The 19,769-nt window shown below is 42.1% G+C and overlaps 1 protein-coding gene and 1 long non-coding RNA gene across 3 annotated transcripts in view; one reads left to right on the forward strand and one right to left on the reverse strand.

The window, feature by feature from the left end:
- LOC123979126 overlaps nucleotides 1–10,207 on the reverse strand; it is a 31,921-nt gene extending 21,714 nt beyond the window's left edge. Inside the window, exons 1-2 of the long non-coding RNA XR_006827155.1 lie at nucleotides 9,977–10,207; nucleotides 9,107–9,214 (exon numbers count right to left, since the gene is read on the reverse strand). This is a non-coding gene — a long non-coding RNA (uncharacterized LOC123979126). The remainder of the gene's footprint in view (nucleotides 1–9,106; nucleotides 9,215–9,976) is intronic.
- ccdc85ca (coiled-coil domain containing 85C, a) overlaps nucleotides 1–19,769 on the forward strand; it is a 480,744-nt gene that overhangs the window by 265,535 nt on the left and 195,440 nt on the right. The window lies entirely within an intron of this gene.

A 19,769-nucleotide genomic window follows, 5' to 3' on the forward strand; every position in this document is an offset into this window, starting at 1 on the left:
AAGAGGACAGCTTGGGAGTTTTTTTGCATGTGAATGAGAGAGGAGAAGTGAAACTGTTTAGTGACTACACAAATTTAAGTTAAATTTTTCACACGTTTGTTGAAAGTCAACCCCGGAGAATTATTTTGTTAACTTTCGATTAATAAACTGAATTGAAAGAGTGCTGTTTCCTTTATTGGTGAGTCGCAAACCCCTAAAAAAGACGACAATAAGAAGTTGAAAACAAGTCACTAAACTATACTTAAGAGTCGACAGAAGCAAACAGAGGCAAAGCAGTCTGCACATCCAGCTGATCACACAGACTATATCTGATATCAGCTGCAGCTGTGGGCGGAGGCTCCGGGAATAAAATCAGCTGGTCGCTGCAGCACCACAAAAGCTTTAATTGACATGATGGAATGCAGTGATCGATCGGGGACAAGTGTGACAAGTGATGTGAATAGTAAATAAAAATGTACAGAGAAGTGTTAAATGATACCAGAAGACGAAACCAATGGAAAGCCAAGCTTGTGGAGATAAACTTGCAACAGTGACAAACATGCAAGAGACTGCAGCCGAAGGTGAGTGGCGGTTTAAATCTTGCATTAACTTTCTAGCAGGGGCAGGCACATAAGGGAAAAAAGAGCCGTGCCCTTCTCTTTCTTTCGGTGTGTTGCTTGCGTGTTTGGCTGCAAGCAAAACCATACAAATAGTCATTTTTTGCTGCGATCTGTTTACAAAAAGTATTGAATGAAGTATCGGTTTGACTGGAGACGTTTCAAATGCTTTGCGATTACATCATTCACACAAAAATAACTATGATGAACTAATCCAGGAGTTAACACTGAGTTGACAGCCCACTTTGATTTACAATTACTAACTCACATTTCTACGCTGGTGTATCAGGACTTTTGTAGGTAAAAAATCAACTATAATTACAGAGCTGGGAGAGGGGTGTAATATTCTGATAAAAAAATAAAATAAAACATCCAAAGATCACATAAGCTTCTTTCACAAATCACCATTCTGAGATACTTCCATCTTTTCAAAGACCAAAAGCATAAACAAATGGGCAAGAACTGCAGACATGACGCTTTCACGTGGCTTTATTGCAGTCCCTTGTATCTGCCTAACTGAATGCTCCACCTCTTCTCTTGTGTCTGCACTGACTGACACTAAATTCACATCTTTTTTCTTAGAATATTAACCCGCTCCGCTAGCTGTGTAATTTTAAAAAATCTATATTGGCCGTATGTCCAGACATCCAGCATTGCCACAACAGTCACTAACAACAGGTAGCATTACAATTAGTGTCACTGTTGTCTTTGAGGTATATTTTATTTATTCACCTTAAACCAAGCAAGGAGTGTGCTGCCTTACAGTATGTCACAGACAGGACTGTAATCAGAAATGAGGGCACACAATTCCAAGTGCACGCAATGAAATGAATTCCACTGATGCAATAAAAGACAATATGTATTCACTATAAATTCTTATATATGAGAGTTATAGATAAAGAAATACAACAGTGCTATTGAACCCACAAGTTCTCATTATACTTCATGTCCTCTTTTACAATCCACCTGGGATCTTTCTGCAAGTCTGATCCATCTCTGGCAATCTTCTGCAGATATGTCCAGACATCCAGCATTCATTGGGTCCAAGAGGGACATCTGATCGTCCTCCAAGAGGAAAGTAATTATGAGGTTGAGGAATGGAGAGTAAGGTCGAAGGAGAAGTGACACCATCCTGGGGCCAATGTCCAGAGGAATGCCATGGAGACGGAAGACGTGATGAACCATGTGATCAGTGGTTTCAGAGGCTGCAGGAAGTTCGGGGATCACCAAAAGAACTCACAGCTTTAGAAATGTGATCAACAATAGTGACATTAACTGTTACCTTGGTACAGTGATAACCCAGTCACAAAATCCAGAGCTATTTGAGACCAGGGATGACTTGCACAGCGCAAGCCATACAGACTGCGATGACAGCATGGGTGACAGCTCCCATAGAAGGCCATTAAAATGTCATGGAGGGACAGAGTTTGGCCAATCTTTAAATGAAAATGGGAAATTTGCACCCACTGAAGGACCTGTGACCGGACCACATCTGGCACAGTTAGGAGGTCCAAAGAGCAAGGCAGAGTGGAAGGCTAGATGCATGGAGAACCAGGCTGGTGGCCGGTTATGCAGAGTAGGGGGGAAACCCTAGCTGAGAGTCCAGAGTGTGGGAAGCCGAGCCGTGCATGTCCAGAGCAGAATCTGGAATTGTTTAGCACAGAGAAACAAAACCTGAATCAAAAAAAGTCAAAGGCAAACTTGGAGAAACTAAGCAAGCTAAGAGGCTTAGCTGTAGTGTAGTTACCACTCTGGCAAATGGAACAATCTGGCGAAGACTAGAGTGAAGAGCCGGGGTAGATATACTGTAGAGTCCGGATTCATTTGGGATTATGAATGAAAGCCTTTTAACCCTTTGACTGTTGTCAAATGATTTCCAAAATATGGAAAAGATGACGGTGAAAACAAAACACGTCTATTCAGTGCAGTGCTTTTTCAAAGTAGTAGTCACATGCGTTATTGACCTGGTCCACATTGTACACAAAGGTTTTTATTAATACAAAATAAAGGGTTTCTTTTGGCTGCATACATAAAATAGAACAGTCCACGCTTGCATTCCTGCAGTGCTTGTGAACTTATTCCCACATTCAGTTTCCAAACACATGGCCCGAGGAACTCTCAAAATTAATCTAAACACATTTTACTGCACACATCCTGTGTTATCAAACCATGACCTTAAACAGGTCACTGACTAATGATGCTCTACATACTCTTCCACAGTAACATCTGTGGTGTGAGCCACTTCAGAGCTTGACACCTTTTTTTTCTTTTTGCTGTCTTCTTTAACTGACTCCTCACTCTTTCACCCCGGTTTTTATCTTAACTGACGTTTCGGAAACATTGTCACCGGCTCGCTTTTGCCGCAATCATCAGATTTGCTTTCGCACCTTGAGGCCCACTTGGTAACCACCCACTTAGCAATGTAAACCCTAATCAGCACCTTACCCCTCCAAGCTCTCTCACAGACACACACTCACATCTACACAGACCAAGTCGAAACCATTTTCTCACCTGCTAATACCACAAAGAGGACGTTAGCCAACAGCAGCACTGATACTCATCAAGCCTGCAGCCTCACTAACCACACACACAAACACACACACACATACAGTACACACTCACACACGGACAACCATGCACATATGCACAAACACAAATTCCATTACATATACAGCTGCACACACACTCTTAACCTCCTAAATACATCATGTCTGTGGTTCTCTACCTGAAATAATAATGACCTTTTAAATGGTCTGCTCTCAGCACAGCGCCAGGCCAGGCAGTGAGAAGTAGTGTCCATGTTCTCTGAATGTGTCATAACGGGGATGCATCTTACAAGACATCAGCTTAGCACAAGCAGCAGTAAGTGATTTAAGAAAAGTCGCTGTGTGGCAGCTTTTTACAGTCCACACATTCAGCTAGCATCATGTCATGTGGAGCCCATCTGAGCTGAAACACTCCATACACACACGGAGCGTTTTGAGAAACAAAACCTGGCATTTGAGCATGGAAGTCCATAAATGATAGAGATTTGCAAATGGATGCTGTTCCCTCCTCCAGGTCACCCCTCCTCACAACCTCAGGCCTGCTGCTGAATTACAGAGGGAAACACTTTTCCTTTGAAATTATATATCAATCAAACATTCATGGCTGAGGAAGTCTCCAGACAATAGCACTGTGAAACCAACCCCTCAATACACTCAGTGTGTGTGTGTGTGTGTGTGTCTGTGTGTACAGAAACATACTGGTTTGCCAATTAGAGCAGAAGCTGACCATCCTGTAAATATTTAAATGGGCTTCACATATCGTATACATGAAGCAGCAAAGCAGCCGAGCGTGCTGCTGAACCCTGCAGAGGTCATGGACTTTATCTTTAAGCCCCGCTCTAAAACACACTGAACATGTCTACTTAGAGAGACCTGCAGCTTAAGGAGGATCACTGGACAGCCCGGATTCAAGGTACATCATGCCTGGAAGCCAGTGGAAAGATTACAAGAAGAAGAATTTGTAATAAGTCCACAATCTCTTGATCATTTCATATCAAGAATTAGAAGACAGATTTAGAAGGTGGTAGTCAGGGCTCGAAGGTGAAGAATGACAGTCAAAGGGGGCACCCGTTCCCTCCAGCTATATCCACAATGCCTTTAGTCCAGGGGTCCTCATGCAGCGGGTGAAGCCTCACATCGTCCAACAGAAACTATCCCTGTGGTGTTACCTAAGAGTAGGCCCTGGCAAATGTGTCCTCGAGCTACGAATGTATTTTTAAGACTGTGCACTTAAAACCAGAGCTCATCAGCATTTATCATTCCACTTACTTTAAGACTGGCCTCTTCTTCTGCACATGTAAACATAAAATAAAAACAAACCCACAATTTCCCCATCGATCACAGTGTTCACCCGTGGTTGTATCATATGTGTGTGGGGAGATACAGTAGGGGGTACCACGGCAAAGTTCAAATCAGACAATTTGAAATGAGACATACATGCAGACACTTGGCTCTCCATTCACTGGATTAGAGGTTATAACCTGCTACTACTACAGTAGTATAACAGATTCTAAAAAAGGTTATATTTTAACAAGATATATTTTTTAATGCCACACTTGGGACTTGTGTTGGGACAGACAGGATCAAGTGTGGCTCCTGCTGCGTTCACACAAAATCTGGCAATGTGGCTCCTTCGTGCAGGGTTTTGCAGAGGTGTGTGGAGGTGTGACCATGCTTATTCATGCTTTAGAATGTAACCACTGTGAAAAAATAAGAAACCTTTCATTTCTCTGAATCACTGCTGTGTTCTCCCTAACCCAGCTCCGTCTCTTAGGCAGCTCTCTCTCTCTCTCTCTTGCTCATTGTGGAGTGGTGTGTTTACAAACTGCAACTGACAAATCCTACTCATTTTGCCTCGAAGATCAAAGTCATCAGCTGCATGATATGTTGTGGCCTGCTAATTTGCTGTAGGTGTGACGTATTGAGGCCTAGTTGCATTCATGCAACTTGAAGTTTCAATTTGAGCAGAGAAATTCCACTTAATGATTGACAAACATGCGTTTCTGGGTTTTGAAATCAGTCAGAAACTGAGCTGTAACACGAACACAGCCTAAGCACGCTTGTGCACACATTGTTGGTGCCTATGCTGATAGGCTTAGCTAACATGGCTAACATCTGTACTGTTGGTCCATTGGATCATTATGGTAAAAAAAATAGACCAATGCAAACACACTCCAGCAGTCAAATTCACTTATTCACATAAAGTGTGGAAATTCCCTTAACATTTAAACAACACTGATGAGAGCGGTAACAATGGCCCAGAATTGTAAAACCAAAACAATAAGCTGGAAGACACTAAAAAGCTCTGCAAACACAGACAGATATTACAACTGAGGAGCTATTTTTTTTTCGAAATATGATGTTTTTCTTGGAAATACTTACTACAATTACACAAAACTAGAAAATATCTTATCAATAACTACCGTAAAACTTCAATTAATAGCCGAGTCCCAAATTGCCACATGTCCCGTTTACTGGCCTGGCGTGGGTATACATTTTGACAAATAAATGCAGGTCTCGATTAGACACCTGATCTGGATTTTTGTATGTATAAAACCTCTTAAACCCTGCCAGGTTGCCTGCTTTAGCTAGTTCTAAGATGCCCTATCATGATCTCTCGAGAACACAAGTATAAATGTTTTGTCAGCATGGACATGCTACAATTGTTAGATCAGTTGGATTCTCCATAATTAAATTTTTCAGTTCATTTTACTGAGAGCCCCAAAGTCTAATTCACTCAGATTTAACGGTATGGTGAACAACAGATGACGTGCAGACTCCCGTTATCTTTGAAGTGCTCGTTAAGTCCGAATGTGTCCCTTCCTTGATTATTTATATTCCTTTAGTCTGTGAATGTCCACCGATCAAAAGGATCAAAACAGCTTTTCATAAAAATGAATCCTGTCCTGTGAAGTCCATTGCTCTCTGTCTGCTAACTTCTGCCACATGTTTCTGTGTTCCTGTACCCTGTTGTTGGGTATATGCTTGCTTTTGTTACCTTGCTACCAACAAATAAAAGCGCTTATAAGCTAGAACAACTGAATGATTTGATATGATTTGATATAATAATATTTGGACAAGTAATATTCTTACTGGTTGAAACAGTTTGATAGTAGTCTATTTCAATTTTGTTCAGAAGACATAAAAGGCCTGGATGGACGCCTGTCCCAAATATAGGCAGGGTCATTTCAGTGATTTTAACAAATAAAAGTCTGGGCTATTAGGAGTCAGTTCCATTAATCATCACTAGGCTGGGACATTACAGGAAAAAAAGTCAACGGGAGTTTGCAGGATGGGAATAATATGTACTTTTCTGAAAAACGGAAACTGGATGGGAATGGAGTAAAAGTCCCGAGTCACCCTCAACTACAGACCATTACAGGGTGGAAGCTATACACGTATACATATACAATACCGCAGTCTACTCTCACATTACCCACTGTATCAGCCACAAGACATATGAAGGATTACTGTCATCTCATTGGACAGCGGACAGACACAAAAAGACGCTACAGATACTGTGATATCACATGTAACAGGGGTCCCAGGCTAGATTTGACCCCAACGTTGTCACAGTTACCCAGCATGCTCCTTAGCTGGCTGCGGCACTCAGTCAGCCCAGACACATCAATCTATATCTGAGGGATTTTTAATGAGCTGCCTTATCCTATTGATGTGAATGGTTGTTGTGCAGGCTGCTCCTCCAGGCCAGCCTGTTGTCCCCAGGGCCTGGCTGTCCACACACACACACACACACACACACACCTCCAAAGACAAGTATCTCTATAGCTCACACAGCCAGTCTGTTGTATATATATACATGGGGTTCAGATAAGGGGGGTTCTGATGCTTGCAAACGCATGAGTGCATAAACATTTGCATGGATGTATGGGGATCCTTTTGATGACCTGACCCGGTTGTAGTGTGATGAAGTCTCTAAGTAGTGAGTACTGTAAAATCTTGGATTCTTGCCTTTATTTACCTCAGCTGCAGGCTTATGGAAATGAATGGGAGGAATTAGGACTTGCAAGCAGACACTTAGACGGTTAAACTACCGTCAATGACACAACTTCCTGAACAGATACGTCACGTAAAAACTTTTCCCGTGGATAAAATGTTATAATCCATCCCTATCCCGGCAGGCTTTTATTGCAAATGTCTGCAGAAAGTCTTTTATCCACGGTATCTTAACACAAAGAAAATCAAGGGCAAAGTAGAAGAGACTGGAAATAATGAGCAAATGAAACAAACAAACTGGTGAGTATGACACGACTCTGTTGTTGTTCTGATGAAATTACATACATATGCTGACTTCACCATTTGAGTCTGTGTGTTTTTTAATCCTGTTTTTATTTGGGCTTTTATTTGTTTGTGCTGGAGACAACTGTTATTTTTTAACAGCCAAAATTTTAATATCCGTCTTTATTTGAGTATTGTAGTCATACTGCATTTCATCTTTTTTAACCTGTAGATTTCATTATTTTGTTTGGAAGCTGCAGCAATGGCTCTCTCTCCGTCTTGTTAATGCCAACTCGTTCATGACCTTTCTTTTTTTTGCTAGTCTTAGCTACACTTGTACTATGGCGGTTTTGGGGAGGGGGGCAACAGGGGGCAGTGCCCCGGTAACACAGACCTTGGACCCCCCTATGGCCTCCTCTGAAAGAATAAATTAATGTTATATATTATTGAACTTCATATCATTCATCACACTGAATTGAGAATGTGTAAACAAAACGAGCACATAGTTTCTCATTTATTTCGCGATAGTCTGACAATGTTATAACTACAACCACAGAGTTGATCACTTAGTCACCCATGTTACTGTTTGTAAGCTAGATTCAGACAGACTGTCATCTTTTTCAAGTAAGCTGCTCCTACAAATATCTACACCACTGACACTGTAAAATCAAGATCACTGTAATCAGTACAACACATTGCTCACCTCAACGTCACATCTACTTGACTCGAAATGCACATTAGACTGAAAGCAGCATGGTAGACAATATTTTGTCCTTGTAATCCATGTTTCCTTTGCATAGATAGCCTTTGGATATTGCTGGAAGAGTCCCCCTCATTAAAGGGAAAATTATTATCATGACAATTTAATAATGCATTGAATTTAAACAGCACTTTGCATGCACAAAGAGCGATAACAGTAGCCTACGGGTCCTACCAGGCTGGACATGCATATGTATCCCCGTCTATAATGCACAAATGATGGCCTACCATCAAGTATTTTATTTTGTGTATACCATACATCAGGACTAATAACAGTGGTGAATATGGAGACGTTTGTTGTTTCCTAGCAAAAAGTTATAGTGGGATACAAAATACAAACTGGGATCCAGAGAATGTCTAGTACACTAGAGCTTCTACTGATCATTAAGCCTTACAAAGAAGTGTTGCATCAAAGAATGTACTGTAACTTGAGCTAAAGTTAACAGGAAATTTGTTTTTTTGAATAATTTAATTTAATAAAACTATAACAAAGTTACTGAAAAGATCCTGCTACTGAAACAAACAACTGCAAGTTACTGAAACATACTAAAATATTACATTATACTAAACAAGAGATTTTGAAAGCTTGAACATTGCCTTTGTCTCTTTAACAAGACAACTGGCCCCAGCATGGCCCCCTAAATAAAACTGGTCACTCCACTTGTACAAGTTCCTTTGAACAAAAAGAGGGGGAAAAGACACATTCAGAATAAAAAGATATTAATAAAATTATTTCCTAAAATAAAATATCCTTCCTGGAATCTCTGCAGAGGCGCAAATGTCTCTGAGATAGAAAAGATCACCTGTCAAAAGTCTTGAGAATGATTTGGGAATTGGAGAATATGGATGAATGGAGCACAAAAAGAAGCTCTTGGCTTCAGGTAGTGGTGGCAAATCTGCCAATTTCTCTGACCATGTTAAGACTTTCTTTTCTAAAGAAAAGACTAAAGAAACATCAGCGCTCACCATTACAAATGGGGGAGAGAAGGAGATAGAGAGGACCCCATTCCCTCCCTGGCAGTCTCTGTGGCTCTCCAGCGTTCCCTGATGAATGTGCCCAGAACATCAGGAGGGCTGGAGAGAGAAAGAGAACCACTGAGTGACCAAAAGGGAAAAAACACAAGGCTACTACTACTACTGAGAGCAAGACAGAGTGGCGTGACATTGATTGATGTCTGAGCGCTCTCCCTGATTCGCTGATTAAACCCATCAATCTATATGCAGAAGAGGTGTCCGATGCAAATAGGCCCAATCAGGCAGGACAAAATGGTTTTGTCAGAAAGTTATGGAAATAACCATAGGTAGGGCTGAGAGAATGCGACGAGCAGGCGGGGATCTGACGCCGTGATGCTCCAAATTAGGAGATTACATGCTCGCCGCTCCCCTCCGCTTGGTCCTGCTCTGACGCTCAAATTGTTCTGCCATTCTTTCTTTTCTTCGCTTAGTGGTCAAAGCCCGGTGGCGGCGTACTCTACGCTACACAATGCAATTGCCCGAACCATTTCAGCTGCAGCAGCAGAAAGGTGGGAAAGGGGGGTCTTTTAAAAAAATAAAATGTGGGTTGCTGCTTCCAGACATTATGGGATCTACCTCTGAAATTATGTGGTCATCAGCAGTTGTTCTTTGACACATAGTGAAATTATGAGTCATAGTCATTGTTGTTGTTCAGTCACATAAGCGAAAGGCCTTGTGTACGTCTCCACACTACCTTAGCATCCTGACCTGCCAGCAGCTCATTTGAATAAAAGTAAAATGGAGGGAAAAAAAGGGAAAAAAGCACATTTGTTGTCAGAGAAAATGCATTTCTCTTAAGTGCAAAAAAAAAAAATGAATCACCTCTGAAGGCGTCAAGCCGTTAATTCCAGATGGGTCCTGGTTTTTTTTTGTATTTTCTTTTTCCACCTTCCTTCTTTTGTTGCCCTCGCCTGCAAAGCCTGACCATTTCAATATCTCAGCCTATCTAATAACAGTCATTCCTCTGTGGATTCTCTCTGTCTCATCTCACTTCCTTGGTCCTGGTGTGTGTGTGTGTGTGTGTGTGTGTGTGTGTGTGTCACGGCCTGCATCTCTCTCCTCTACTTTCTCTCTGTGAGAGCATGCTCCCCCCCCCGTCTTTCTCTCCCCCTCTAGCCAATTGCGATCCGAATCTGTTTAATTAAGTAACAAATTCTGTTGGCATAGTAACAGCCCAGCTAATTTATCATGGGAAATACTCTGTTAGACACATAGGTTGCTTGGCAACAGCCAATGGTGGCGTGAGATGCGGCGGTGACAAATTGCACAGGATGCAGATGTGTGTGACGGCGTGCTGCTGCGTTTGAGTGGCGTCGGGAAAAGGAGGGGTGACTGCTCGAATGTGTGTGTAAGGAGATGCTGTGATGTGGAGAGGCAGCGTTCACAAGCCAATCAAGGACACGCAGACATTTCTTTTTACCTTTTATCAGAATTCATGAGCAACATTCATTCCATAAACTTAACTTAAAAGAATGTGCCTTACACCAGAGAGGTCACAAGAATATATGTATGTATAATGAAATGAGATTGTTAAACCTCTAACTTTAACAATGAATCATTTAGAGGGGAAAATCACTCTCTCTCATTTTCTTTGACAAGCTTTGACGAGGGTGCTTCATTTTATTGGGTCACAAGCCTTAAAGGTTTGGAACCACTGTCTTAAACTAAACTTCCAAAAATCCAAATCCTGAACCTAAATCGGCTAGCTAAATACAATCTTCCTCTTTTCTTTCCAAATAAACAGCAAACATTAAACGCATCACCGCTTCCTGTGCACTTTCATTTTTTCCAGGAAAGACCTCGCAGACACCGGCTGTTTACAGCAGCAGGTGTAAAAGCTTTCATGAACTGGCTATAGGTTGACTCCCTGCTGTGTTATCGCAATCAGTGAGAGAAAAGCAGCAACACTGACATTTATTCATATGAAAATGTCACTGATTATTACTTTAAAAGTTCTTGGAGAAGACAAACACGTGTACACGTGAACCACATTTCTTTCTGCATTTTTGAGCTGTTGTGGCCACTGCTGGGACAGTTATCTGACAAACTCAAGGCAACACCTGCCATTGTCAGTTTTGTTGACTCAGTTTTTTGATTTGCAGGTTTTCCCTCAAAATCTCACATAGCACACAAATTGAATCTTGATTAAGGCCCCATCCACAATACTCCATTTTAGTTTAAAAACAGAGTTTTAAAAAAAAAATATGATCTCCGTCCACATCAGCGATTTAGCTGCGTATCAGAGTTTCTCTCCCGCCCTATTAAAATGACTGAAAACGCACATCTAGTGGCCGTTCATGTACACTGGGCATGCACGTGCCAGTGTAAACAGATGGTCTATTCCATAGTTACAGAAGATTTGGCAAAAGAATAAAGAAATACATACGAAGAACCACACCATATTTTACGTAGCAAAATGTCTTCGTTTTAAAATGAAACTGTAGTAGTGTGAATGGGGCCTAAATTAGGTACAACAGCAATCATTTCATCAGAAGTCTTGTTGTCACATGATTCAGTCCGACTTCACACGGCTGCCTCTGGAGACACTAAATGCTTTATACTACTTTTCCCACATATACAGTAGAACTTCCCAACTGGAAACACACTGTGAGTTTTGATTATTTCACTTTCTGTGGGTGGTGATGTCACATACCATCATTCACCAATGAGAGTTTATCAAAGCACACCCACACAGCCCTGATGAAGCAGATTAGCTGGGTTTTTGATTGTGAAATCACTAATTAATTATGCTTAGGGAGAAATACTGAGAAGTACTACAGGGCCTTTACACACTGTTTACTTGGCGATACATATTAAGGTATACAATTGTAAATGTGCATTATTAATGCAGAGTAGCTTTTTAAATTAATTTGCAAAACTGAGTATTTTTCTTATAATTTGACCCTTGACCTTCCTGTCTGCTTATATGTTGGACAAGGTTGTGTGCATAATTGATTCTCATGATGTTTCGACTGTAAAGTCATCTACCGCAATCACTATCTATCATTTCCATCCTCACACCACCGTTAAAGAGCCTCAGTTTCAGTCCCATTTACCTTAATGTCATGACACAAATTCGAAAGAGAAAAGTACAGCTCCTACAGGACTCTAATTCCTAACAGCTCCAGTTTTTCATGACAATTGTCACACAGAGAGTGCAAGGCCATTTCCATTTGCGACAAAGATGTTCGGTGTAATGCATATCTTTGATATGTTGTCTCTCTCCAGTGCACAGTCCTATCATAAACCCTAGCGGCCCTAACGAATGGCGCACTCACCGGACTATGTGGTTACATGATGAAAGTTATTCATCACATTTGAATTATTCTAATCAATTTGCTGTCAGGCTAACTGCTGTGGTCGTCACAGTGACGCCGCCGTCAAGCACCGTTTGGTTGCAGCTCTGTGCTGCCCGTGAAATTTATACTTTCCATAAGTACTTGTAAAACCTTCAAAGCATGACTGAGCGGGGAGAGTCAGCCCCACCCCCACCCCCCCATCCCACCACCAACACCGCCACCCCGCCTAGACATCCTAGTCAAGATGACAGCTGCAGACAACAAAGTCATTCACAGACAAATAGACAAAATTATGTACAGAGCTCTGCAATAGCAGAAAAACAGCTTGCAAACACAATAAAGAGCCGTAGGCATCATTTTTCCTTTTCCAGCACACAAATAAAGACGCTTAAGAACGAGATCTCAATCGCCGATTACGACGTGACACAAGGCTGTTCCTCACACAGGCCTCGCTCATAACAGCTGAAAGCATCCGCTACCCTGAGTTACTTCCTACATTTAACAGTGAGCATAAAAGCTGCACAAACCCAAAACAACAAGCCAGTCAAACCCACCATGAACACTCTAATCACCCAGTGAATATGGGAAACTGAGGCTTCCAGCAGGCCAGAGGCAGACGGATAAATACATGCTTTTCCATGTCAAGTCAGTGTGGCTTTTATCATCTGGTCATGCATTAAATGGGAGGTCTAGACTTAATAGAACAGGTTCTTTCAGACATGCACATCTATATTTGCAGAAACTGCAACTGCGTGTTTCATGGTCTCATGTAACAATTCCAACACTGTACCATGAAGCAGGATTTGATCCCACAGACTGTTTTATAGGCTGCTTTTATATTTGCTGTTGTCACACGGAGAAACTTTTGAATAGCGATATCATCCTACAGAGACTCAGTAATAGGCTAATAAAGCCTTGTAGGCTACTTCTTGTAGGTTTTTAAGAAGTGACAGTAAGCCTACTTACCGCTTAGAAATGTGTTTTATATTTTTTATTTGATCCCAAGTCCATTTCACACAGCTTGTCCCAGCTGTTAAACTTAATTTAACATTTTCATTTTCATGCGAGGCTGAATATTATAAGCATATAGTATGGTAGGCCTATTCAAATTAAATTTAATATGAATCAATGCATTCATACTATAGGCTAAGCACAGCCTGCATTTTTCTGTGTTCCTGCATGTGTCAGCTGCAGCTGTGGTACCCAGACTATTTGTCTATTTGTCTAATATTACAGTTTGCTCTTCGTTTTTAAAATATGCCGCTCTGCTGCCAGCAGACTTGTCCATTTTTGCGATTAGTCATCTGCTGCTAACACCGCCTCTTTTATGTGAACGACCTCATGTCTGGATTGGGAAACCCTGGGATGACTTACCGAGCTGTTAACCAGCTTTGTGTGACCGCTTATCCTGATCACGATTGTTCATTTTAGTGAAGCCAGATAACGAAAAGATATCCTGGGGATGTTGAACTTGCTTTGTGGTACATGCCCCTGGATGGTAAGCCACACACACACACACACACACACACACACACACACACACTTAAAACGAAAACATAGGAGGAGGGGGAAACGAGAGACACACATAGAAAAATATGTGACATTGACACAACAACAAAGAGTGAAAAGAGGTTGACAGAGTCAAAATGGCTGCCACACGACAGTCACAACCTGTCTAACACAAATCATGTATTTATCAATTTAACTTAAATTAAAATTATAGGCTACATAACTGTACCAGATAGGCCTTTGTCTAGTTTTGCGGGGATGCTCTGCCATGTGAATTCCCTCCTGTTGATGTCCGGATATTTAGTAAACAGGAATAGATTCTGGAAACTCACAAACAGCGAGGATCAGTCTCTCTTCCGATGATTTGTGCTGCGCATCGCAAACAAGTTCAAGACAATTCAAAAACTGTCCAACAAAACAAAACACACTGGGTCCGGTGCCTGTCACTATCTCTTGGCTTGGCCCTGCTTGTGGTTTGTAAGGCTCATAATCAATAAACAGCAATATTATAAATGCACATCTTGTTCCCCTTCTTAAGAATCCTGTAATAAATGTCTTTCTTAATTATCATATCATATGCGGATGTATATCTTCTCATGTCATTGATTTTTTCCCTGTTCGCAGTGCTGGGCATACAACAACATAAGTCTCCCTAAATGTTTAATGTGCATGTTTGCCAACTGCTTTCAGTATGAATATTGGCTAAATACTAAATACAGCATACAGCATAAGAGGAAATGAGGCAAGGTCAGCATCTTAACTACTGTATAATTGGGCACTGTTTGGCTGTATGAAATAGGCAGCTCAGCCTATGCTCACAATGTTAATAAATTAAGGGTTCATCTGAGGAATACAGGAAGTTTTAATCAATCATCATTGGTGCAGCCTGAGGGTGAAGTAAGAGCACTCTTCTTCTTTCATGTGAGCAGTTCTCCCTGTCGCACACAAGATGCCAAATGTTGTGCAAGTATAGCAGCCATTTTTTTTTATAACCCTCCTGTCATGTCTGACTAAAGACATTACAGAACAATTACAGAACCGAGATCTGTGGTAGAAAGCCAACAGCCATTACTTTAAGGTAGGGGGTCAGCAGTAGCTCAGTCTGTAAGGACTTGGCTGGAGTTTGAGTCCAGCTCTGACCAGAGATATGGAGTGTGGACAGTTCACCTCCTGGGCACTACCGAAAGTGGTCGTGGGCAAGCTCCTGAACCCTCAGTGCCGCTTGGGGAGCCGCACTGAGAGGCAGCCTCATTGCACTGAGATCTCTCCATATGTTTGTGCATGCGCATGTGTATTATACTAACTAACAACAGAGTGAAAATACATTGAATTTCCCTTTGTGGGATTATTAAAGAATGTCTTCTTCTTCTAAGGTAGGGACACACATTAGGACTGTATCTACGATTCTGAAAAATGATATGGATGAGACGCCTGATGGTATTAGACCTTATCTATTCCAGTCTGGTTCGGTGTTGATCCGAGGGAGATAAATAAATAGCTTTACCTGAAGTTAGCTTTGTTCGCTCAGCTCCAGTTCTCTCTGTGGGCTCTACAGTCCCACAAGCCTCCATCCAGGATCTCACCCAACTCTCAGTTGTCAGGTTTCTGCTCCTTCTTGACAAGCTGGTGGAATCAGTCTTTATGTGTGGTGTGTCCAGTCTTTGGAGCTTTCAGCTCATCTTCAGCTTTGTCCCAAGCTTTAACAAGAAAAGGGCTTCTCATATTGCAAACACTCCTCCACAAACCTGATGTGGAAGTGGTCAGGTACATACTGTGAACAAAATTCTACATGATCTGGACACTGACAAGCTACAAAGGAATCACAAGCTATGTAAAGAGATGCACCCCTGTTTTTAAAATTCAGCCACAGAGGCTGGCCAGGCCCCGTGTGGACTTAAAAGCAGCATGGACTCATTAAATCACGCTAAAACTCATCTTGGATTTAGTTAGATTTCAAAAATCATATCAAAATGGGAAGTGCAACCGTAGTTAAAAAGGACACACAGCGGGACAGGCAGCTCTGCTTTCATCCAAAGTGTAGGATGTAACCTCCCACCCTCTTCTGCCACCTCCTCCCCCAAAGGTGAAATAAGATTGTCACTCTGATGCGTCCGCTCACTCTTGATGAGCTTGGGTATAAATATGCAAAAAAGGGGGCTTCGTGGCTTACAAAGAACGGTGGGGGAAAAAAGAGGCAATCAAGGATAGCCGCGGTCCCCGGCTGGACTATAAATCTCTGTCTGTTTCAATCGCTGCCGTGGCCGAAACGGTGTAAAATTCGAGCGGGGATGTCATCAATTTCTGTTAGCTCCTCTGTCCCTTTCTGTGCCGGTCGGCAGGCGGCCGTGATGGATTGATTTTGTCACTTGTGCTCAGTTCACAGTATGTTAACATGGAAGGGCAGAGTTGGGTTATGGAGAGAGGGTTATTAGTGGCTCGGCTGTGACTGGACTTTTCTCTCTCTCTCTCTCCTCTTCTCTCTCTTCTTGTGAAGGTCTCTCACTCTGTCTCCCATCCCTGTCACTCTGCCTTACACTCAATATACTAGCTCTCCCATTTATCACACCTCATTCCCTTCCACATCTGCATCCACTTTATCTCTGCATACCTCCACCTATCCCCTCTTATCTCTGCCTAACTGCTTATCTCAACCAACTGTCTCCACCTACTCCACCTAAGACCTGTCAGCCTGTTTCTTTCTTTACCTACATACTGTATGCCAACCTATTCATATCAAACATTACTTATTAATCTACTTCTACTTAGCTGCAACGATCTTCCACCCTAACTCCACCCTTTTTCTAATTCTACCTACTCTTATTCAACCCTTCCTTTGTCTCCATCAAGCAGCAACTATACTAACCCCTGAACCCCTTTAAAAAGGAAGATAATAAAACTGATAAAAAGCTAAAAGATTAGCGCCATGGTATAATTAAAGCAAACATCGCAAAAAGTTGAAATAAGGAAGAATATCTCTTAATCTGGCAAGAACATCTTAAAACTATGGCTGGGCACATTAGCGCGTTATTGCTCACTGGCTGTGAATACACATACAGTCAAACCACGGGTCACATGAGGGGTTGAATGTTGATCAGCCTGCAAATCAGCCACCCAAACAAGCAGCGGAGGGAGGCTTCAGCAGACTACGCTGGATGCAGCGTGTGGGAGACGTAGATAAACAAAAGCAAGACATGCGAACAATTAAATGCCACAGCGAAGTAGATAGCTGCACACTGTATGCTGATTAGTACTGGGCAGTGGCACCAGGCTTCCCCTGTTTTTATCAGACTCTATATATCATTTTAATAAAAACACAATGTTTTTAGTTTCGATAAATCTTATAAGCTGTTGCTGTCATCTCTTCCTCCTTTCTCATGTGTGGACAAACACTTTATTGCACCACCGTAGACAGTCTGACTACGCGAGGAGGCCAGGCAGAGTTGGCATCCCTTTGTGGAAAAGATCAGATGAGGCCACTGTCACGCCACTGCCTAACTGTGATTAGTCAGGATGATGCCAAGGGAAGCCAGCCGCTGTCTGGCTTCACGCCAATCAAATCACAGCATGATATCAACGTCATTCAGATGAAATAACGGGAGCTGTTAGCAACTTTAGCTGGTGCAGTTTTGGAGGGTGGAGATTTGGAGTTTTTAGTTATAGTTTTACTAAACTACCACTACAGCTGCAACTTAAGATTAAATCTGATAGAAGACCAACGCCAAAACTGGAGCTGTGCCTGGAGAGGAAAAAGGGGTTTCAGACATTCAATTCAATTCCTGTTCAATTCCGTACAGAGTGGCTAGCTGGTAGGGCCAAACTTCAGCTGACTCTGTTGTTGCGAAGGACCTAAAAGCCAGTGGGAAATTCTATAACTTGGTTATTGATCGCAGACAGCACCTGCCACAGGGCACTGGGCAAGGTTAGGCTACCTGAATAATTGTTTTTACTCTGTTGGTCTGGTACTCGGTTGTTGGTCTTGAGTGACGTTGTGTTATGAACATTTGGCCAAGTAAATGGCAGGCGCTCTGTGGAGAGTAATCATTGCAACGGCTTGTGTGCGATACACAGCTGTAGCCTATTTAACTTAAGTTAAAATTATAGGCTACATAACTTTACCTGATAGGCCTTTGTCTAGTTTTGCGGGGACGCTCTGCCTGCGTATTCCCTCCTGTTGACCTCCTGATATTTAGTAACAGTAATAGATTCTGGAAACTCACAAACTGTGAGGATCAGTCTCTCTTCCGATGATTTGTGCTGCGCATCACAAACAAAAAGTTCAAGACAATTCAACTTCGGCAGCTGGTAGGCATGTGCGTGAGTTTTAGCGGAACGCACCCGCTTGTCGCTATACCTTGTGAAATCAAATCAAAGACAACTGGACTCTGGACTGATGGTAACTTGTTTTAACAAGCTAGATAAAAAGTAATAAAGGTAATGGGGGAAAAAATGTTGCCCAGCACTACTACTAAGAACAACCCCAGGTTTCTTTTCAGCACTGAAGCCAGGCTGACAGAGAGTCACAGCTCTATTGAGCCAAGTATTCCCATAGCTCTCAGTAGTTACGACTTCATGAGCTTGTTTTAAGATAAATCAAACAAGAGCAGGAGATAATGAACTTGGTCTCTAATAATTAGAATTTTATCATTAAACCCAGGAACCTTAAACAGCTGTAAAAACTTAAATATATTCAGACTGCTATTCTCCCATCAATCTTTACCAACTAACTTCAATTATTCAATTTAGTTCAATTTTATTTATATAGCGCCAAATCACAACAACAGTTCTCTCTGAGCGCGTCTCATAAAAGAGCAGGTCTAGACCGTACTCTGTTATTTACAGAAACCGAACAATTCCCACCAAGAGCAGCACTAGGCGACAGAAGCAAGGAAAAACTTCCTTTTAAGAGGCAGAAACCTCGAGCAGAACCATGGCTCAGGGTGGGCGGCCATCTGCCTCGACTGGTTGGGGGTGAAGGAGAGAGGGAGAGAGAGAGGGGAGGGAGGCAGCCTATACAATATCCACACAGAGGTACAGACAGTAAAGGTGATGTTGCTATAGACTAAATGAAAAATGGTACAGATATTTATAGTAGTGTTAATGATAATAATCGTAATGTTAATGATTATAATAACAATAATAACAATAGGACTAGTAACAAGTTCAAGTTCATTTTATTTATATAGCACGTTTTATAGCAGCCACTGACTGACCAAAGTTCTTTACAGAACTACAGAATTAAAAGACAATAAAACCATGCATAACAGCACAGCATAGAAAGTTGTAGCAGAGGGTGTCGAGCAGGAACACGGGGGCAGCAGGTGACCCGCAACCACAGATCCAGACTCCACAGCTCCAGAGCCAGAAACCCCTGCAGAAAGTGATAGGAGGAGAGAGGAGAGGGACGAAAAAGCACAAGACTACCGGAAAGGGGAGAAGTTGTGTTAGTAACATGCAATAATGGGATGAGGTTGCATACAGAGGGAGAGAAAGTAGAGGAGAGAGGAGCTCAGTGCATCATGGGAAATCCCCCGGCAGTCTAGGCCTATAGCAGCATAACTAAGGGATGGTTCAGGACTCACCTGAGCCAGCCCTAACTATAAGCTTTATCAAAGAGGAAAGTCTTAAGCCTACTCTTAAATGTGGAGATGGTGTCTGCCTCCTGAACCCAAACTGGAACCTGGTTCCACAGGAGAGGAGCTTGATAGCTGAACGCTCTGGCTCCTAGTCTACTTTTGGAGACTCTAGGAACCACAAGTAACCCTGCATTCTGGGAGCGCAGTGCTCTGGTGGGGTAGTAAGGTACTATG

This window comes from Micropterus dolomieu, linkage group LG11 (assembly GCF_021292245.1).
Source record: "Micropterus dolomieu isolate WLL.071019.BEF.003 ecotype Adirondacks linkage group LG11, ASM2129224v1, whole genome shotgun sequence".
Lineage (NCBI taxonomy): Eukaryota > Metazoa > Chordata > Actinopteri > Centrarchiformes > Centrarchidae > Micropterus > Micropterus dolomieu.